Genomic DNA, 22,702 nt, shown 5'->3' on the forward strand with positions numbered 1-22,702 from the left:
TGTTTGCACTTGGCCCACAACCCTTTCCAATTCATGAACTGGGGTGGCACAGTGGCTCAGTGGTTAGCACTGCTGCCTCACAGCAGCAGGGACCTGGGTTTGATTCTAGCCTCGGGTGACTGTCTGTGTGGAGTTTGCACATTCTCCCCGTGTCTGCGTGAGTTTCCTCCGGGTGCTCCGCTTTTCTCTCACAATCCAAAAATGTGCAGGTCGGGTGAATTGACCATGCTAAAGTTACCCATAATGTTAGATGCATTAGTTAGGGGTAAATGTGGAGAATGGGTCTAGGGTGGGTTACTCTTCAGAAGATTGGTGTGGACTTGTTGGGCCGAAGGGCCTGTTTCCATACTGTAGGGAATCTAATTTAAAAATCTTATCCAAATGTCCTTTAAACATTGTAACTGTACCTGCATCCACCACTTCCTCTGACAGTTCACTCCAAACACAAACCGTTCCCTGTCTAAAACGGTTACCCCTCACATCTCTTTTAAATATTTCGCCCTTCACCTGAAAACTATCCCCCCCATTTTGAACTCCCCCTCTAAAGACGAGACCCTTGTCATTCACCTTATCCATATCCTTTGATTTTATAAACCTCATTTACGTCATCCCTCAACTTTTCACACTCCAGTGAAAAAAACTCCCAGTCTTTCCAGTCTATTTTTATACCTCAAATCCTCCATCCTGACAACATCCTGATTAGTCTTTTCTGAACCCTCTCCAGTTTAATAATATGCTTCCTGTAGCAGGGTGACCAGAACTGCACACAGTACTCCAGAAGAAGCCTCACTAATGTTCTGTACAACCTTGACATAACATGCGATTTTTGAGAAGATCTGTAGCTCAGGTTGAGGTTCAGACTGTAAGTTTGCTCATTGAGCTGGCAGGTCTGTTTTTAGACGTTTCTTCGCCATGCTAGGTAACATCATCAGTAAGCTGGGAGAAAGTGAGCACTGCAGATGGTGGAGATCAGAGTCGAATACTGTGGAGATGGAAAAGCACAACCAGTCAGGCAACATCTGAGGAGCAGGAGAATCGACGATTCGAGCATAAGCTCTTTGTCAATCCTCCTGCTCCTCAGATGCTGCCTGACTGGCTGTCCTTTTCCAGCACCACAACCTTTGACACTGACATCATCAGTGAGCCTCCAGTGAAGCGCTGGTGTCTGTCCCACTTCTATTTGTGTGTCTTGGTCTGTTATGGTGGGTGATATCCTTTCCGGTTCTTTGTCTCAGAGGTTGGTAAATGGACTCTGAATTGATGTGTTTATTGATGGAGTTCCGGTTTGAATGCTAGGCCTCTAAGGAGTTCTTGTGTGTGTCTCTGTTTAGCCTGTCCTCAGATGGATCTGTTGTCCTGGTCAAAGTGGTGTCCTCCTTCATTTGTGTGTAAGGATACTAGTGATAGTGGGTCATGTCTTTTTGTGGCTAGTTGGTGTTTGTGCATCCTGGTGCCTAGTTTTCTGACTGTCCGATGTAGTATTTGTTACAGTCCTTGCAGGGTATTTTGTAAATGACATTAATTTGGCTGATTAGGTTCATCAGTCTCTGTTTCACTGTGTTGGCGAGTTTGTGGGCTACCATGATGCCAAAGTGTCAGAGCAGTCTGATAGTTATCTCTGAAATGTCTTTGATGTATGGTAGCATGGCTAGAGTTCCTGGGTGTGTCTTGTGTCTACTTGTTTGGGTTTGTTGTTTTAAGAATCGGAGGACTGTGTCTGTGTGGGTTTCCTCTGGTTTCCTCCCACAATCCAAAGATGTGCAGGTTAGGGTGAATTGGCCATGCTAAATTGTCCCATAGTATTCAGGGATGTGTGAGTTAGGTGCATTAGTCAGGGGTAAATATAGGGAAGGGGCCTGGCTGGGTTACTCTCCAGAGGGTCAGTGTGGATTTGTTGGGCTGAAGGGCCTGTTTTTTTTAATAAATTAAATTATTTTATTGAAAAAAATATTTTAGGGTTTTTACAAAACCAATACAAAATAGTATGACAACTTTATAATATAATAACAATAATAGAAAATAAACTACTAGTCTACTTCACAGACTACAGAAACACAAAAAAACCTTATAAAAACTACAGTTCAATAAATAACCAAGGAGAAAGAAGAACAAATAAATAAACAGATGAAATAAAATTAAACCAAGTTATAACAAGGCAATTAAATGATATTCAATTAAATTACTACACTCAGTGCAATGTCATCACAGCTCCCCACCACTGGGAGCAATGGTGAATAGACCCATATTTGTTCGGGATTCTTCCTCCTAGGGGCCCCCAAACTGACAGACATAGACCCCACGGCTAAACAAAGGCCCTGGATAACCTAGCCGATATATTTACATCAACATTATTCAAAAAGAGCCACCATGTTCTGTAAAACAATTCCATTTTCTGGTGCACTATATTCGTAAGGAGGTCCAGGAGGGTGTGTTCTATAACTATCCTACGCCAATTCGAGAGTCCTGGGGGACACTCCGACACTCAGCTCACTAGAATGTTCTTCCTCACGCAGAAAAAAAGAATATTAAACAATTTCTTCCCATGCGCATCCAGGAAGGGAAGATTTGGGAAACCCAAAAGGAGGGATACTGGATCCAAGCTAACCTCAGTTCCCAAAACCTTTACCAAAGCACTCACTATGTCATCCCAATACCTGCGGATCTTGTGGCATGACCACAAGCAATGAGTAAGAGTACCAACCTCCATTTTACACTTGGGGCACATTGGGGACACTACTGTCTTGAATTTTGCGAGCCATTCTCGTGCTAGGTGAGGCCCTATGGAGTACCTTCAGTTGAATAGCTGGGTCCTATTACAAATCGAGAACTTCCTAACATTTTCCCAGATATCCTCCCACATCTCTGAGGAGATTTCCACCCCTGATTCTTGAGTCCAGGTTTTACATAGTCGTTCAATGTCCTTCAAAACATTACTACCTAACAAGTGATAGAGAGTGCTAACCGAGAGGGCGCCTGTAGACTGGAGTACTCTTCTCTCCATGTCCGATTTGTAAGGATTAACCATCAATGTAGTCTTTTTTTTTGTACGAAGTCTCTAACCTGGAAGTTAAAAAAGAGATCCTTCCTAGGTAGCTCGAACTTCTGACTCAGCTGTTCGAAGGACATTGTGACCGCCCTGTCAAATAGATCTTCCCAAACAGGAGATTCCACTGGACTCCCTGAGCTTAAAGCCAGAGTCCATTGACCGGGCTGGAATCCCAACATTCCCACATTGGGAGTGAAAGGAGAAGTTTTTAGTAAATTGCCCTCGCCCTGCCGCATCATTCTCCACACTTTAATTGTGTTTAGGACAATCGGGTTTTTACAGTGATCCATAACAGTTCTCATTTTGTCCATAAACAACAAATTCATGAGGGGGCATTTTGTCTGGGAGGCCTCGATGTCTAGCCAGATTGATCGCGGATCGTGACCGGCCCATTCAGCGACATAGGATAACAAGGAACTCAATTGGTACCTCCTAAATCCCGGAAAATCTAGACCCACCCTTACTTGCGGAAGCTGCAATTTATCCAGCTTAATGAGAGATTGCCTATGATGCCAAATAAAAGATCTGAGCCAGCTGCAAAGCCTGTGCAGTGTTTGCCTTGGCAACATCAAAGGGAGCATTTCATGGATGTAATAGACGAGAAAGAACCTTCATCTTTACCAGAGCTATCCTGCCCAACGAGGGCATCGGAAGATCTTCTTAACACCGAAGGTCCTGCCTAATTTTCTCCAGCAGCTGCTCATAATTGGCTTTATATAATTGATCGAAACCTTCCTGAGGGGAAACAGGTTCCATCCCCGAAGTTGGATATACTAGTAAGATCCCCCACAGGGATGGCCTCTGATTTCATGGAATTAATTTTATACCCTGAAAACAAACCAAATAGATTAATCATTTGTATTAAGTGGGGCACAGGTGTCATTAGATCAGTTAAAAAGAGAAGGATGTCATCCGCATAGAGGGTAATTTTATGCCTGCCTAATCCTACCTCCAGGACCGTTATATTGGGATCTGTGCGAATGACTTCCGCCAGCAGCTCGATTACCATTGTAAATAATAGTAGCGAGAGAGGGAATCCTTGATGGCAGCCCCTTATGACACTAAAATTATCTGACTTTATAATATTAGTGAGAACCACTACTTTTGGGTCACTATACAACACTGCCACCCATTTGGCAAAAACCCCTTCGAGACCAAACCGTTCCACGACATAAAAGAGGTACAGCCACTCCACTGGATCAAATGTTCTCTCTGCATCCAGGGAGACTACCAAACCCGGAATCACTCTTTGCTGACATATTTGGACCATATTTAATACTCTTCTAATATTATTGGTAGACCTATGACCCTTAATAAAACCCATCTGCTCCTCCTTTACAATAAACAGCAATACACTCTCCAGTCTTAATGCTAGCATTTTTGACAGGATTGTAAAATCCACATTCAATAATTATATGGGCCTGCATGAAGTGCAATCTTCTGGGGCTTTTTCTTTCTTAAGAAAAAGAGAAATATTTGCTTCTCTCAAAGAAGATGGGAGGCAGCCCTGACTGAATGAGTAATTGTACGTATCCAAGAATGGCCCGGTCAGTTTGTCTGTAAATTCTTTGTACAACTCACTTTGAAATCCATCTGGTCCAGGCACTTTACTACTCTAGAGCAGCCTCATCGCTTCCTGAACTTCTTGAATTGTCAAGTAGGGCACTCAAAAAGGATGCCTGCTCGGAGGCTACACCCAAAGGATCTAAGGTCTTAAAAAACAACTCCATCTTCGTCATTCTATCCTCACAGTTCTTTAACTGATACAGCTCAAAATAAAACTTTCTAAATGCTACATTAATCTTTATGGCATTGCAAGTCAGAGTACCAGCACTCTCTCTGATGGACATAATAGATTGGGGGGCATTCTTCTTTCTGGCCAAGTATGCTAGATATCTAGGAGAAAGTGAGGACTGCAAGATGCTGGCGATCAGAGCTGAAAAATGTGTTGCTGGAAAAGCGCAGCAGGTCAGGCAGCATCCAAGGAGCAAGAGAATCGACGTTTCGGGCATAAGCCTGAAGAAGGGTTTATGCTCGAAACGTCGATTCTTCTGCTCCTTGGATGCTGCCTGACCTGCTGTGCTTTCCCAGCAATACATTTTTCAGCTATGCTAGATATCTACCTGGTTTATCAAATAACCTCTGTTTTGCAGAAGAGATTTCCCTCTTTGCTGTTTGGGTTATTGCAGCATTCAAAGTAGGGGTGCAGTGTTGGACAGGTTTGGAGGTGGGGGAAAGGGGGTGTGGGCAGGGTGCAGTGTTGGACAGGGCTGGAGGTGGGGGACGGGGGTGTGGGCAGGTTGCAGTGTTGGACAAGGTTGGGGTTAGGGTGTGTGGGGTTGGGGAGGGTGGTCAGGGTGCAGTGTTGGACCGGGTTGGGGGGTGAGCAGGGTGCAGTGCTGAATGGGATTGGGGGTGTGGGCGGGGTGCAGTGTTGGACGGGGTTGCTGGGCGGGGGGGGCGATGTTGGACAGGATTGGGGGGGTACACAGGGCGCAGTGTTGGTTGGGGTGTGGGCGAGATGGCGTATTGGACAGGGTTGGGGGGTGAGGGTGTGGGCAGGGTGCAGTATTGGACAGCGTTGGGGGGGTGGGCAGGGTGCAGTATTGGACGGTGTTGGGGGTGGGCGGGGTTGGGGGCGGGCGGAGGTCAGGGTCCTGGGTTCGATTCTAGCCACGGTCAACTGTCTGACTGTAGTTTGCACATTCTCCCTGTGTTTGCGTGGATTCCTCCCACAATCCAAAGATGTGCAGGTTGGGTGAATTGGCTATGCAAAAATTACCCATATAGTGTTCAGGCATGTGTAGGTTAGGTGTATTAGTCAGGGGTAAATCTAGAGTAATAAGGGTAGGGGATGAGTCTGGGTGGGTTACACTTTGGAGGATCGGTGTGGATTTGTTGGGCCAAATGGCCAGTTTCCACACTGTAGGTATTCTATGAAAAGGTATGGCGAAAAGAAGAAATAGTTCAGATGGCATGATGGCTTGGTGATAAGCACTGCTGCCTCACAGCACCAGGGATTCTGGTTCAATCCCAGCCTTGGGCAACTGGCTGTGTGGAGTTTGCACCTTCTCCCTGTGTCTGTGTGGGTTCCCTCTGGGTGCTCTGGTTTCCTCCCACAGTCCAAAGACGTGCCGGTTGGGTGAATTGGTCATGCTAAAATGCCCATAGTGTCCAGGGATGTGTAGGTTAGATGCATTGTCTGGGGTAAATGTAGAGTAATGGGGGAATGGGCTGGGTGGGTTAGTCTTTGGAGGGTCAGTGTGGACTTGTAGGGCCAAAGGGCCTGTTGCCACACTGTCTGGATTCTATGAGTTGGATGGAAGAGAGAAATAGTCTACTCCTGCTCCTATTTTCTACAGGGGCCAACATCAGCTGCAGGAGCTGGGCAGGGGGTAAAGCTGCTGATCATTGCCACTTGTTCAGCTTTCTGCATCTCCCAGCACTGGGGAGGCGTTGCCTGACGTCACAAGCAGGGAGCGCGCATGCGCTCGCCGTCCCGGGCCAGCGGCAAGATGGCGGCTGTGCAGCCGGAGTTCGAGCCGCCCCCGTTCTCGGTGAAGAGGCTGAGAGCTGCGAACCCGGCCCCTGCAGGTCAGTGTGCCGTTTCAGTGCCTTCCCGAGGTGTCCACAAGCGTGGCCTGTCACTCCCGTTCCACTATTTCGCTCCTTACCGGCTATATCTACCACCAAGAGGCCCTGGCCACAGCCTTACAGTCTCTTGCCCGCACCATGATGTGGAGGGCCGGTGTTGGACTGGGGTGGGAAAAGTTTTAAATCGCAATTCCATGTTATAGTGCAACAGGTTGATTTGGAAGCAGTAACTTTCAGAGCGCTGCTCCTTCAGGTGACTGTAACCTGATGAAGGAGCAGTGCACTGAAAGCTAGTGCTTCTAAATAAACCTGTTGGACTATAACCTGGTGTTGTGTGATTTTTAACTCCCTTTCAACAGCCAGAGGGTGGCTAAAGGAGGAGCTGGACCCATCAGTGACACGTGGGGGTGTTAAATGAACACCTTTGCACCCGTCTTTACCAAAGAGGGAGATGCTGCCCAGGTCACAGTGATAGAGGAAGAGAGCTCGTCACGCGAAGGAGATCGAAATAACTCTGGGTAGATTGATGGCACTTAAAGTTGACCAGGGGCTGATGTGATGATTTTGAAGGGAGGGAGGTTGGAAATTGCAGGGACACTGGCCCAAATATTTCAGTTTTCCCTGGTCATTCGGGACGTACCAGAAGACAGGAATTGACAACATTTTTAAAGAAGGGTGAGGATAATCCTGCTGTAAAGATACTCCCAGAAATCATTGGTGGCAGAGAAGCTTCTAGAAACGACTATTTAGGTTGGAATTTGTGAGCATGTGGAAAAATGTGGGTCGATTAGGAAGAGATTTCTAAAGGGGAAATCATGTTTAATTAACTTGCTGGTGTTTCTTTTGAAGTGGTAACAGAAAGTCTTGATGAAGATAATACTATTGATGTGGTGTGTATGAATTTTCAGAATTTGTTTGATATTGTGCTTTGCAGCAGACTTGTGAGGAACACAATAGATCATAGAATAAAGGAGACAGTAGCTATGTGGATCCAGAATTGACTGAGCAACAGGAAGAGAATGGTCAACAGATGTTTTTTCAGGTTTGTGATGAAGATATCCAGGGCATCAGTATTGGGACTCTTGCTTTTCCTGATACATGTTAATGATTTAGATCTTGGGGTGTCGGGGACAATTTTAAAACTTGCAGATGACATGAAACCTGGAAGAATAATAAACTGTGGCAACTGTGTAGAACAGCATTAGGCCACTGACAAATTTGGGGTGCAGGCAAAAGTTTCAATGCAGAAAAATGTGAAGTGATTTTGTTTAAGAGAGTACATGGAAAGACAGTATAAAATAGGCGGTACAATTTTGAGAGATGCAGGTGCAGAGGGACCAGCATAAATATGTGAACAGATCATTGAAAGTGGCAAGACAGGCAGAGAGGGCAGCAAATAAAGAATAATTTCTCCAAGACTTCATTAGTAGAAGGATATAGTGAGGACTGCAGATGCCACAGAGTCAGAGTTGATAAAGTGTGATGCTGGAAAAAGCACAGCAGGTCAAGCAGCATCTGAGCAGCAGCAGGGTCAACATTTCGGGCATAAGCCCTTCATCAGGACTGAGAAAGGGGGCTGAGAAATAAATGAGAGGGGGAAGGGCCGGGGAAAGGTAAGTGGGATGGCAAAAGTTGAGTGCAGGTAAGAGGTGATTGTGGAGCGGATAGATGGACAGGACAACAGACAGGTCAGGTCAAGAGTCTGGTGCTGAGTTGAAGGGCTAGATCTGGAACAGGGTGGGGAGGTTTAAAAACTGGTGAATTCACTGTTGAGGCCATGTGATTGTAGGCTCCCGAGGCAGAAGACCGTGTTCTTCCTCCAGTTTGCAGGTGGCACTCATCTAGTTGCAGGTCGGCATCCTGAAAATAACCCCCTTTCCTTAATCCTGAGTCATCTATTAGTTAATTATTGCTAATATCCTACCTCCAGCATGATGGGCTCTTACCTTATTAAGTAGCCTAACATGTGGCACCTTATCAAGCGCCTTCGGGGGCGAAGAGCCCCAAGATGAAATGAATGAGACTCATTGTTGACTTTCGGCATGGTGGCTCAGTGGTTAGTACTGCTACCACACCAGGGATCCGGTTCGATTCCAGCCATGGTAACTGTCTGTGTGAAGTTTACACATTCTCCCCGTGTCTGCATGGATTTCCTCCGTGTACTCTGGTTTCCTCCCACAATCCAAAGATGTGCAGGTCAGGTGAATTGGCCATGCTAAGTTGCCCATAGTGTCCAGGAGTGGATATTGGGTAGGGAAGTGGATCTGGGTGGGTTACTGTTCGGAGGGTTGGTGTGGACTTGTTGGGCCGAAAGGCCTGTTTCCACTCTAGGGAATCTAATCTTCTCTGAAAGTACTTAATATTTCATTCTGTGATACAACAGATCAAATACCTTCTGGAAATCCAAATATATTACATCCACTCCACTTTTTCCTAGCTTGCTTGTTTCCACCTCAAGGTATTCAAGCAAACCTTTCTGGCATGATTTCTCTTTCATGAAGCTGTGCTGACACTGCTTGATCATATTATGTAATTCTGAATGCTCTGCTGTTAGATGCTTTATAATAGACTCTAACCTTTTCCACTAACAAACATTAAGGGTAAAAAATGAGGTCTGCAGATGCTGGAGATCACAGCTGCAAATGTGTTGCTGGTCAAAGCACAGCAGGTTAGGCAGCATCTCAGGAATAGAGAATTCGACGTTTCGAGCATAAGCCCTTCATCAGGAATAAGAGAGAGAGAGCCAAGCCGGCTGAGATAAAAGGTAGGGAGGAGGGACTAGGGGGAGGGGCGATGGAGGTGGGATAGGTGGAAGGAGGTCAAGGTGAGGGTGATAGGCCGGAGTGGGGTGGGGGCGGAGAGGTCAGGAAGAGGATTGCAGGTTAGGAGGGCGGTGCTGAGTTGAGGGAACCGACTGAGACAAGGTGGGGGGAGGGGAAATGAGGAAGCTGGAGAAATCTGAATTCATACCTTGTGGTTGGAGGGTTCCCAGGCGGAAGATGAGGCGCTCCTCCTCCAGCCGTCGTGTAGTTGTGTTCTGCCGGTGGAGGAGTCCAAGGACCTGCATGTCCTCGGTGGAGTGGGAGGGGGAGTTAAAGTGTTGAGCCACGGGGTGATTGGGTTGGTTGGTTCGGGCGGCCCAGAGGTGTTCTCTGAAGCGTTCCGCAAGTAAGCGGCCTGTCTCACCAATATAGAGGAGGCCACATCGGGTGCAGCGGATGCAATAGATGATGTGTGTGGAGGTACAGGTGAACTTGTGGCGGATATGGAAGGATCCCTTGGGGCCTTGGAGGGAAGTGAGTGTGGAGGTGTGGGCGCAAGTTTTACATTTCCTGCGGTTGCAGGGGAAGGTGCCGGGGGTGGAGGTTGGGTTGGTGGGGGGTGTGGATCTGACGAGGGAGTCACGAAGGGAGTGGTCCTTGCGGAACGCTGATAGGGGAGGGGAGGGAAATATATCCTTGGTGGTGGGGTCCGTTTGGAGGTGGCGGAAATGGCGGCGGATGATACGTTGTATGCGCAGGTTGGTGGGGTGGTAGGTGAGAACCAGTGGGGTTCTGTCTTGGTGGCGGTTGGAGGAGCGGGGCTCAAGGGCGGAGGAGCGGGAAGTGGAGGAGATGCGGTGGAGGGCATCGTCGATCACGTCTGGGGGGAATCTGCGGTCCTTGAAGAAGGAGGCCATCTGGGTTGTGTGGTGTTGGAATTGGTCCTCCTGGGAGCAGATGCGGCGGAGACGAAGGAATTGGGAATATGGGATGGCGTTTTTACAGGGGGCAGGGTGGGAGGAGGTGTAGTCCAGGTAGCTGTGGGAGTCAGTCGGTTTATAATAGATGTCTGTGTTGAGTCGGTCGCCCGAGATAGAAATGGAAAGGTCTAGGAAGGGGAGGGAGGAGTCTGAGACAGTCCAGGTGAATTTCAGGTCGGGATGGAAGGTGTTAGTAAAGTTGATGAACTGTTCAACCTCCTCGTGGGAGCACGAGGCAGCGCCGATACAGTCATCGATGTAGCGGAGGAAAAGGTGGGGGGCCTCCTCTATATTGGTGAGACAGGCCGCTTACTTGCGGAACGCTTCAGAGAACACCTCTGGGCCGCCCGAACCAACCAACCCAATCACCCCGTGGCTCAACACTTTAACTCCCCCTCCCACTCCACCGAGGACATGCAGGTCCTTGGACTCCTCCACCGGCAGAACACAACTACACGACGGCTGGAGGAGGAGCGCCTCATCTTCCGCCTGGGAACCCTCCAACCACAAGGTATGAATTCAGATTTCTCCAGCTTCCTCATTTCCCCTCCCCCCACCTTGTCTCAGTCGGTTCCCTCAACTCAGCACCGCCCTCCTAACCTGCAATCCTCTTCCTGACCTCTCCGCCCCCACCCCACTCCGGCCTATCACCCTCACCTTGACCTCCTTCCACCTATCCCACCTCCATCGCCCCTCCTCCCTACCTTTTATCTCAGCCGGCTTGGCTCTCTCTCTCTTATTCCTGATGAAGGGCTTATGCTCGAAACGTCGAATTCTCTATTCCTGAGATGCTGCCTAACCTGCTGTGCTTTGACCAGCAACACATTTGCAGCACTAACAAACATTAAGCTACCTGACCTTTAGATACCTGCTTTCTGTCTCCTTTCATTTTCAAATAAACATATTACGTTGGCAGTTTTTCAAACCTCTGGGACTTTTCCAGAATCTAAGAATACTTGAAAACTGCACCAGCTATCTCTGTGACTACTTCCTTTCTTAGCCAAGGATGTATCCCATCAAGCCCAGGGGTTTTATCAGTCTTTAGCCCTGTTAGTTTAACAAGCACTTTTTTTCAAGCGATGGTTATTGTAATTTGCTTTTTTGCTCCTTGATTATTCAGACATTTCAGAATGCCATCTGACCTTTTTATTTTGTACAGTTTGCACTGATTTCAATGATAACATAGGAACAGGAGGAGGCCATTCAGCCCCTTGAGCTTGTTCTGCCATTTAATGAGATCATGGCTGACCTGTGGCCTAACTTCATATATCTGCCTTGCCCCATTCCCTTAATACTTTTGCTGAACAAAAAAATGATCTATCTCCGATTTAAAACTTGAGCTCGCATCAACTACATTTTTTGTAAGAGCGTTCAAAATCTCTGCATCCTTTGTGTGTAGAAATGCTTCCTCACATCTCTCTTGAATAGCCTAACCCTAATTCTCAGGCTAGTTCTAGTTCTAAAATCTCCAACTAGTGAACATAGTTTATCTACTCTGTCTTTTCCAGTTAATATCTTGAAGCCTTAAATCAGATTGCCCCCTTAACCTTCTAAATTCTATAGAAAACATACCTAATCTGTATAATTTCTCCTCCTACTATAATATCTGAAGTCTCGTTATAATTCTTGTAAACGTATGCTGTACTCTGTCCAATATGTCCTACCTTAAGTACAGTGCACAGATCTGCAAGTAGACTGTAACAGGGGTTTTGTACAGCTACAGATACTGGATTCCCTTTCCTCATTTCTCAATAGTCAACATGAGATTTGTTTCCTCCCAATTCAATTGAAAATGTTTTTAACTTCAAAGCCCCTTTCCCAAAAAAGCATTGAATGGGTAACATTGGTGTGGTCCTCCCTAAAGGCTGTGGCTGTGAAAATTCACCATCTTTTCAGTTGCTGGTAGCAGGGAGGATTGCTGAGGTTTGTTGAGTATTATGGTCATGAGTCTGACAAGTAACAAGTCGCCCCTGCTGCTGACGTACCTTCATCTTATAAATAGCCATTTGTCTTGAGCGCTTGCGAGAACAGGGTGGAATGTGTTTGGCACATTCTGGATTGGTCGATATGTCATGAGCTGAAGGAGGCTATGACCGGGTACTGAATGGGAGGGAATTGAATGGTCCTTAATTGGTCCTGAGTAGATCATCAGTTTCTTCCAAGACAGGTTTTTTTTAGTGCTGTTCTGATTGTGATTGAAGTGCTCAATCATCCCTGGTCTCTGGGTGGTTGAGATTGTGGAATGGTGTTTAGCATAAGGCTTTACTGAATTACTTCTCCTGTGGAATATGAACTCTTATGTTTTTCAGAAAACCCCATCTGGTGAAGGTCTGTTTCCAACAGATGTTATCTGTCATGACTGCATCATTTCTTCAGAATGGGAAAGCTTCAATCCACCAGGTAAACCAGTGTATCAGTACTAGGATATACCTGTCCCCTCTTTTTACTGTGGGACAGCAGGTCCATCTAATTCCTTCAGGTAGTGGGTTGGAATAATCAGTTTGCAATGAATCTTGTGAGCACAATGGATTGTATCTGTGAAAGTTGTTCTTTCACGGGGCTGAATTAGTTTGGACACAGATGAGGCACATATCCAAGTGCTGATGGGCATCCTGGTATGCCCTCAGTCACCAATAACAATGATTATCAGATCATGGACTTGAGAAATTAAGTGACCCCTATTTGATGCATAATCAAAATTAATTAATTTCTAATACATGGAGCTGTGAGCCAAGTTATATTTGAGACATCTTTGTGATGGTAAACCTGCTTGCGTAGGACAAGTGAGTTCTTACTTGCTCTGAGAGACGGGGAAAGGCTTTTTAATGCTGTACGGACTGTTTGAGGACAGTCACATCAGGGACAGAGTCAGACTTTTGGCTGGAGTCTATTGATTTGGTGATAATGTTTGTGATTTGAATTAACCCTTAGAATCCCTGTAGTGCAGCTTTCCTGGTGAGTCTTAGTGATGTACAACACAGAAACAGACCCTTCGATGCAACTCGTCCATGCCGACCAGAAATCCCAACCCAATCTAGTCCCACCTGCCAGCAGCTGGCCCATCATTCTCCTCACTTGCCCTTGCAGTGGATGTACCTTCGCTTACAAATAATCGTTTGACTGGAGCACTTACGAGAACAGGATTGGATGTGTTTGGAGACAGGGTTTCCCAGTTCTCCACCCTGGGATTCTCAGTGTGAACAGGGTGAGTTGCGATTGGAGTCATTGTGTGATTATGTGTGAACAGGGTGGAATTTATTTGTACACAGGATGTCCCAAACCTGCACCAGAGAATTCTCAGTGTGGGAAATATTTGGAGACAGGATGTCCCAGTCTTTGCACCTTTAAAAGAAAAGGATAGGACCAGCTTCTGAGGTGCCAATCTGGTGTAGCAACAACAGAGGAGTACTTGCATACCCGACTGCAAAAGCACAGAGTCATAAAGGTTCACAGCACATAAAAAGGTCCTTCAGTATATTGGGTACATGCTGGTTTAAAACTAACACCTAACCATTTTAATTCCATTTTCCAGCACTTGGCCCGTTGCCTTGTATGGATTTGCATCACAAGTGTTCATCTAAACACTTCTTAAAGTTATGAAGATTTCTGCTTCTACCACACTAACAGGTCACTGAGTGAAAACATTTTCCCTCAAATCTCGCCTAAACCTTCTGCCCCTTAAGTCTATGCACCATAGTCATTGATTACTCTATCGAGAGGAAACGTTCCTTCCTGTCTACGCCCCCCTCAATCTCTTCTATGTGGTGAAACCAACCACAATCTGTCCAATCTCTCTGTATAACTGAAACTCTCCAGCCAGGCAACTTTCTTGTAAGTCTCCTCTGCACCCTCTCCAGTACGATAACATCTCTTCTGTAATGTGCACTAAACAAGATCAAGTGATCCCTGAACCTTAGACAGCATCTAAGCTCTGCTATCCTGCTGCATCCAGTTGTGACTGGCACTGGAGGTGAAGAGGCACTCAAATGATCTCAATTCTAGAATGGAGGGGTGGAAATATCAGTACATCAATGCAGAGGCATTCTCATCCATCTTCAGGTCAGAAGTGGGTATGTTTGCTGACGATTGTGCGATGTTCAATACTGTTCATGACTCTTCAGACACTCGAGCAATCTATCCAATTGCTACATGACTTGGATAATAAGTGGCAACATTTGCACTGCACGCATGCCAGGGAAAATCCTTTTCCAAAAGGAGCGAATCTAACTATTGTGTTGATGTGGCTCAGGTTGGAAGCTGCAAGGGGCAGACAGTGAGGCTGGAGAATGTTCATTGTTTCAGATTTGGCTCCACTTCACTTTTAAACCTCCACTCTGGCTTCTGTTGCTCACTTCATAGTATGGCGTGGCTGATAGATGGCAGGGTGCATGCAAGGATGTTATCTTTATAGTAGACAATGCTGAGCAAGCTGCATGTTTAATTGTACTGAAACAGCTGGAGACAGTGGGGAGGGCTTTTCAAAGCCAGACCATTCAGGTTCTATCGCTGTGGGGCTAGATTCTGGAGATCTTTCCGGCTCACCAGTGAGTTTTTCCAGTGCACTGAGTGTGCTCTCGCTGAGGAGAACCCATTCACCTGAGTGTGGGAAGATGTTCACTCAGTAATTCAACCTGCTGAAACACCAGTTTGTCCCAGAAATCGACTAATTGTCTTAAATGGCATATTTCTTCAACTGTTTGCGACAAACTAGGCACTGACTATGCCCAACCACTGCACGCTTACGAAACTCACAAGACGTTATCTAATATTAGATGTGCACTTAGTGTTTTCTGGATAATACTAGCTGTGTGAAGATTTACATTGACAATAAATTTAGGATTGTCAATTAGGCTTGCAATCGGACACACTTGTGAGGACTGGTAACATAACAAGGTCCTGTTCTTTGCAGGCAGAAAGCACATGGGCATGCGCTGTGTGCCTGTTTCAACTCAACAAAATACGTGACAGCCATTTTTTCCCTGCAGTTCACAGTCAATCATCATTAATTGTTGCATTCTACCTAGCAACGTGACTACCGCAGTTCACTTGCCAATCAATCAATGTTTTTCCCCTCATATTAGTAGAAGTGTTGGATCTGTCCCTTTATTGATATTTTGTAAATGATTCTGATGAGTACAAGGTTAAAAAGCTTGGACAAAATGTGTGTCTTTTAAGAAATAGTAGTCCAAAACTGTGCAGGTCAGGCGAATTGGCCATGCTAAATTGCCCACAGTGATAGATTAGATTAGATTACTTACAGTGTGGAAACAGGCCCTTCGGCCTAATAACTTCACACTGACCCTCCAAGAGCAACCCACCCATACCCATTCCTCTACATTTACTGCTTTTACCATGGCAATTTACCATTTTTTTGGACTGTGGGAGGAAACCGGAGCACCTGGAGGAAACCCACGCAGATACGGGGAGAATGTGCAAACTTCACATAGACAGCTGTCTGAGGCGGGAATTGAACCCTGGTCTCTGGCGCTGTGAGGCAGCAGTGCTAACCACTGTGCCACTGTGCCGCCCATGATAGGTGCATTAGTCAGAGGGAAGCGGGTCTGGATGGGTTACTCTTCGGAGGGTCAGTGTGGACTGGTTGGGCCAAAGGGCCTGTTTCCACACTGTAGGGAATCTAATTAAATATAAGTGTTTGGATTTTGTTAATTCAGTTAATGAGTACAGAGGAGCACTGGGATAGGTTTTCTAAGTCATTAATAAGGCAATTATCCCAAAATTGTGAGTTGGAATGTGTGCACTGTGCAAGAAATGGCAGTGGAAGAGGCCTGTTTGTTCCATGCGGAGGCAATGAGGATGCATTGAAATGGAGGCAATGTCCAGGGCAGTGGAATGCTTCTTGAACACCCAGATCTTAGACCCTGAATAAGAAAGTGTGGAATAGCAGATGTACTTCTTTTCAGGAAAGGCAGTGATAAATGGCTTCTACCTTCACTGGAGGCAATGTTCAGCAAACTGTGGCCATCCTTGGTCAGGAAATGGTGAGGAGAATTTCTGTCCTGGACCATTTTGATAATGCCCTTTACAGGAGTGAAGAAAAGGTTTTTAGACATAACAAATTCAAATAAGAAATTGTTTGGATTTCTGTTGTGTGCTGACGGAACTGGCTTTTGTTTTGTAGATTAAATGGGAGTAACTGCAAATGGGAAACTCAAACCAAACATCACATTGTGGTGAAGGGATACAGTAACCATTACTATAGTTTGGAAATGTGCATTTTAAAAAGCAGCTGGGGTTTTGCTTTCAGTTCTATGAAGGTTGGTCTTTATTGAGAGCACAGAAATTAATTTGAAAATGTGACCTAAATAACTTCCAAGAAAGTTTCCTGCTTAGCGATTGAGACATTTACACTGCTGATTTTATAACATACAGAAATAAACATGATTAGGAAACACTGGTAGTTTAGCTTGAGTTCAGTTCAGAAGAATCAAGTGTTTAGTCCAGCAGAGCAGTTTTCATCACAGCAACAGGGTTTCAATTTGTGAAGTCTCCAAGTTGTATAGAAATGTTGAAAGTATCAGAACTGAAAATGGATTTAGGCCATCGGACCGAGAAGATGTCTAAAAAACGGCAATGATATTTCTCCTGGATTGATCTCTGAAAAAAATGATGTTGGGGAAAAAAGATTGAATGCTAAGGTTTAGTAAAATTGACTTAGATGTGTAAAATGAGCTTTTTTCCCTCTCTTTTATATAATGTTCTTGTTTTAAAAATGCATTGTCAGCTTCGTGTGAATAGGGACGAACCATTATGGTAACCAACTAAAAACATAAAATTTATGCTCTATTAAGCCAGGTTTCATTCTGGGATCTAACTTGTCTGGGATCTTACTGTCAGCTGGATTCCGAACAACATCAAGATCTAACAGACTCACTCAAATCACCAGGACCTGAATATCATTGGGCTTCAACTGTGAAAGGAAAAGGTTTGTCCATTCTGTTCGTGGGAAAATAGTTCAGATATTGGAGTGTGCAGAAAATCACCAGAAGCACTTTGTTCAGGTCTGGGCACCCCACCTTGGAAGGGTAGGCTGCACAGATTGACTGACTCACACCTCTAACCCCACATCCCACTCCCACCCCACAGTTAGTGTTCCTTCTCTTCCCCCACCCACAAGTCTTTGAGGATGTGAAGTGCAGATTTACCTGAATGATACCTGGACTTCAAATGTAGGCCATTTAGGACTGAGATGAGGAGAAATTCTGTCACCCAGAGAGTGGTGTCGTGAGCCTGTTCGAATTATTTGGGATAGTTGAGGATGAAACATTGATTGTTTTCAGGAATGAGATTGGTACAGTTCTGAGATGAAACGATATGACGAGAATGTGGGAACAGAACACTGAGATGAATGATCAGCCATGATCATATTGAACGTTTCCGCAGACTTGAAGGGCTGAATGATCTACTCTGCTCCTATTTTCTATATTTCTACACCGAGACTAATTGTGGTCAGAGGGTGAACAAACTTAAGCATGCAAGAAGCCACAGCGAGTCTATGCCAGTTCTGTGTAGGGCAGTTAGGTGTGTCTCAGTCCCCTGTTGTATTTCCAAAGCCAAACAAGTTTATTTCCCTTGAGTGTAGTTCCAATTGTGTTCTTAAATCATAGATCATTGCAGCTTCCACCAATGTCTTGGGAAAGAGTTCTGGATATTACCACTCGCCGCAACAAAAAAAGCCTTCCTTTGCATTCCCTCTAATTCTTGCCCAAATCTTGAACTGTGTGTTCCTTTATCTTTGTGCTATCACCAAAACAGGCTTTTTTTTCTTGTTTTCATACCTCAGGCCTTCCCAAAGTGAGGCTGGAACACGAACATTGAAGTTGTGAGCTCTAATGCAGTGATGGCAACTCCACCTCTGAGCTATCAGCTGTGAGGTCACTTCAAACTCATAGTTTTTGGAATAATGAATGTGGCCAACTGTCTGATTTCTAAGACCTGATTGTGATCCTGAAAACTTAGTAAAAAGGTAGGTTTTTTATTTACAAGTAAACCTTAGCATCAAAACCCAACCGCTTTTCCTTCTCACAGCTCATTTCTCCCGCACCTCGCTCAATATCCCTCTAAAATAACACCCACTGCTGTACCCTCAGACTCGAACTCTCTTAGCTCTATCCCTCTACCCTGAGCTTCCCGGCTCTGCCGGCTCCGGCCCGGGCCTCCCGGCTCTGCCGGCTCCGGCCCGGGCCTCCCGGCTCTGCCGGCTCCGGCCCGGGCCTCCCGGCTCTGCCGGCTCCGGCCCGGGCCTCCCGGCTCTGCCGGCTCCGGCCCGGGCCTCCCGGCTCTGCCGGCTCCGGCCCGGGCCTCCCGGCTCTGCCGGCTCCGGCCCGGGCCTCCCGGCTCTGCCGGCTCCGGCCCGGGCCTCCCGGCTCTGCCGGCTCCGGCCCGGGCCTCCCGGCTCTGCCGGCTCCGGCCCGGGCCTCCCGGCTCTGCCGGCTCCGGCCCGGGCCTCCCGGCTCTGCCGGCTCCGGCCCGGGCCTCCCGGCTCTGCCGGCTCCGGCCCGGGCCTCCCGGCTCTGCCGGCTCCGGCCCGGGCCTCCCGGCTCTGCCGGCTCCGGCCCGGGCCTGCCGGGTCTGCCGGCTCCGGCCCGGGCCTCCCGGCTCTGCCGGCTCCGGCCCGGGCCTCCCGGCTCTGCCGGCTCCGGCCCGGGCCTCCCGGCTCTGCCGGCTCCGGCCCGGGCCTTTATTTCTTTCCCCCACCAACTCTTTTAACCCTCCTTCCCCAACCTAAATCTCAAATTCTTCCCTAATCCAAAATCCTCTTCTATTCTTCCCCCATCTTGAATCTCTACGCTCTCACCAGCCCCAACACTTACCCCACCCCACCAAACCCTCGGGCTTCCCCTGTTCAAACTCTCACAGTTCTTCCCACTACCCACCCACCAAAACTCTCGTCGACTATCCGAGGCTCTCACAACACCTAAATTGCCTTAGCCCTTCCCTTCAAATCAATGTCTAACCTCTTACCATTACCCCAAACCCTTACACTTCATCCCACCCTCCGTCCCAATTCTCTCAGCCCATCTCTCCCACGGAGCCCAACTCTGAGCTATGTCCTTCCAGTCGAACGCTCATATATCTTCCCATTCTCGAAGGTGGAGCAGGTGAACAGTCTTTCCCCAATATCAACTCACTGATGGAAGTCTTGGAGGTGAGGGTTCTCCCCTGCACCAGACTGCTGTTCTCCTTCGAGAAGTTGGGCATTGTGGATTGGGGAATTCTCTCAACACACTGGTTGAGTCATAGATGTACAAAAAACATTTTGTTTCCCTTTTGCTCAGTCTCTCTCACTCATCACGTCAAGGCCAGAGTCTTGCATCAGTCCTTATGGGTGGCAGATTTCTTCTGTGAAGGACATTGGTGAACCAGTTGGGTTTCTAAACCAATCCTGGGGCTGCTTTCACTCTCACATTTTTATGGTGCTCCCTACAAATGATCAGATTCCATCAGTTCAGTTCCACAACCTATTCAATTAATCATGGATTGAAAGGTTATGGAGAGAGTTAGCAGGGAGGTGGAGTTGAGGACAAGGTGAGACCAGCCATTATCATTTCAAATGGTGCAGCAGACTTCGGGGCTTAATTTGCCTACTCCAGCTCTGAATTTTTTATGTTCTTTGTGTTCTTTTTTGGATCTCTATCAGTTGCTTTCTCTTATTTTAAATTAATTTTGCAGGCTTTTGGAAAGGCAGGTGGTAACCTGAAACCACATGTAGCATCAAGACCTGACAGATGCACAATATTCATCAGGAGCAGAATATCACAGGCCTTTGAACATGGAAGGACAAAGCACTGTACACAATGGCGAGAAACCATTCACGTGTTCTGTGTGTGCACGAGGGTTCAGCCAGTCATCTGGCTTGTCAAAACATAAATGCAGCCATACTGGGGAGAAACCGTGGAAATGCGGTGACTGTGGGAAAGGATTCATTTCCCCATCGAAACTGGAAACTCATCGACGCAGACACACCGGTGAGAGGCCATTCACCTGCTCCATTTGTGGGAGGGGATTCACGCAGTCAGCGAACTTACTGACCCACCGGCAAGTTCACACTGGGGAGAGGCCATTCACTTGTTCCGAGTGTGGGAAGGGATTCGCTGATTCATCCAGCTTCCTGAGGCACCGGCAGGTTCACAGTGGGGAGAGGCCATTCAACTGTTCTGAGTGTGGCAAGAGATTCATTCAGTCATCCGACCTGCTGAGACACCAGCGAGTTCACACTGGGGAGAGACCTTTCAAATGTCCAGACTGCGCAAAGTGCTTTAAAAGTTCCAGGGAACTGACATGTCATCTACGTGTTCACACTGAGGAGAGACCTTTTAAATGTCCCGACTGTGAGAAGTGCTTTAAAGGCTCCAGGGAACTGATGCTCCATCAACGCATTCATACTGATGAGAGACCATTCAGGTGCTCTCACTGTGGGACTGGGTTCAAGCGGTCATCACACCTCACTGAACATCAGCGAGTTCATACTGGAGAGAGGCCATTCACCTGCCTTGCATGTGGGAAGGGATTCACTCAGTCATCCAACCTGCTGACACACCAGCGAGTTCACAAATAACTGCAATGATTGAATGTTGCAGTTTGTCACATCCAGAACTGAACTGTCTTCAATGGGACCTATTTTTATTAAACGTCAGGCCACTTTTAGGTTTTAATATCCTGGATAAAGGTAAATAAATTACCTTTGTCTTCAATGCAGTGTATTTTCCTAACTTAAAAGTTATTTCCTTGTGAAGAATTTGTCCTTTCCTTTGTCCCCTCCATCTTCACTTCCATCAAAAATGTGAGGAGCACATGAAGCTTCTTTGGTTATTAAGATTGAAACAATAAGATCAACTTCCTTCTCTTCCGTTAGCCACTGACCAAATTGCTTCAGAATTTCCTCCTTCCCTGAGTCCTGAGATGACATCTTCCTTTTGTTCCTCCTCCATTTTCATTCATCACCTTTCACCTTATCCATGAAACCCTCCAGTTGCTCATTCGAACCTGTTCCCACTGCATGCCTCATCCCTCAATCTTTCTATATTGCTCATATTATGAGCTATCCTCCCCTTCTCTTCAGGAACTCTCCCTCTGTTCTTCAAGTCTGCCATCACTCCCCCTCTTATAAAAACACATCGTTGACACCTTCGTTCTTGCAAACTGCCCCATCTCCAACCTCCCACTCTTCTCTGAAGTCATAGCTGTTGAAATGTACAGCCCAAAAAAGGACCCTTTGGCCGTCAAGTCTCCGTCAGTCAAAAACAACCCAACTATTCTATTCGCCTTTTCCAACACTTGGACCACAGTCTTGTAAAGCCTTTGGCATCACAGTGCACATCTAAATATGACCTAAATGTTACAAGGGGTTTATACCTCTACCATCCTTACAGGCAGTGAGTTCCAAATTCCCAACACCCTCTGGGTGGAAAATTCCTCTCATTCTCCCCTACACCAGGCCCCGTTCTTAAATCTATGATCCTGATCATTACCAAGGGGAAAAGTTTGTTCCTGTCTACCCTATCCATGCCCCTCAATTTTGTACATCTCAGTCATGTCATCCCTTCAAGTCAGAACGAAAACTCTCCAGTGCAGGCAACCTGTTGGCAAATCCCCTCTGCACCCTCTCTCATGCAATCACTTTCTTACTACAATGTGGATTCCAGAACTGCACAACGATTCTAGTTGTGGCCTAACCAACATTTTATACAATTCCAGCATAACCTTCCTGCTCTTAAACTCTATACCTGGAAAAATAAAGGCACGTATCCCATCCATCATCTTAACCACTCTATCTATATGTCCTGATGCCTTAATGAAGTGGTGTGCATACCCAACAGGTCCCGCTGACCCTCAATACTCTCTAGGGTCCTGCTGTTCATCGTATATTCCCTTGCCTTGTTTGCCCTACCCAAGTGCATCACCTCACTTATGCTGATAGAATTATTTTTGTGTCTGACCAGCCCATCTATAGCCTCGTGTAATCTAAGGCTATCCACCTCACCAATTTTTGTATCATTTGTAAGCTTACTTATCAACTCTCCTACATTCAATTCTAAATCATTAATATATAGCACAAATAGCAATGGCTCCAACACTCTGGGACCCCACTAAACATAGGAATTGCATGTGCATGTAAGACAACAGTGTGTAGGAGAAAGTGAGGACTGCAAATGCTGGAGATCAGAATCGAGAGTGTATTGCTGGGAAAGCACAGCAGGTCAGGCAACATCTGAGGAGCAGGAGAATCGATGTTTCGGACATAAGCCCTTCATCAGGAACGAGGATTGTGGGCTGGGGCTGAGAGATAAATGTGAGGAGGG

At 46.5% G+C, this 22,702-nt stretch overlaps 1 protein-coding gene across 5 annotated transcripts in view; it reads left to right on the plus strand.

The window, feature by feature from the left end:
* The first annotated feature begins 6,550 nt into the window (after window positions 1-6,550).
* The window catches only part of LOC132836279 (gastrula zinc finger protein XlCGF7.1-like), a 34,518-nt gene continuing 18,366 nt past the window's right edge, over window positions 6,551-22,702 (plus strand). For 2 of the 5 annotated variants that reach the window (XR_009647353.1, XR_009647349.1), the window contains exons 1-5: window positions 6,551-6,640; window positions 12,692-12,782; window positions 17,192-17,325; window positions 18,184-18,366; window positions 20,073-21,069. The gene's annotated coding sequence lies outside the window, so the exon portion shown is untranslated. Of the gene's footprint in view, window positions 6,641-7,574; window positions 7,683-12,691; window positions 12,783-17,191; window positions 17,326-18,183; window positions 18,367-20,072; window positions 21,070-22,702 lie in introns of all 5 variants that reach the window. The other 3 variants (XR_009647351.1, XR_009647352.1, XR_009647350.1) reach the window with 3 other exon arrangements.

This window comes from Hemiscyllium ocellatum, chromosome 46 (genome assembly GCF_020745735.1).
Source record: "Hemiscyllium ocellatum isolate sHemOce1 chromosome 46, sHemOce1.pat.X.cur, whole genome shotgun sequence".
NCBI lineage: Eukaryota > Metazoa > Chordata > Chondrichthyes > Orectolobiformes > Hemiscylliidae > Hemiscyllium > Hemiscyllium ocellatum.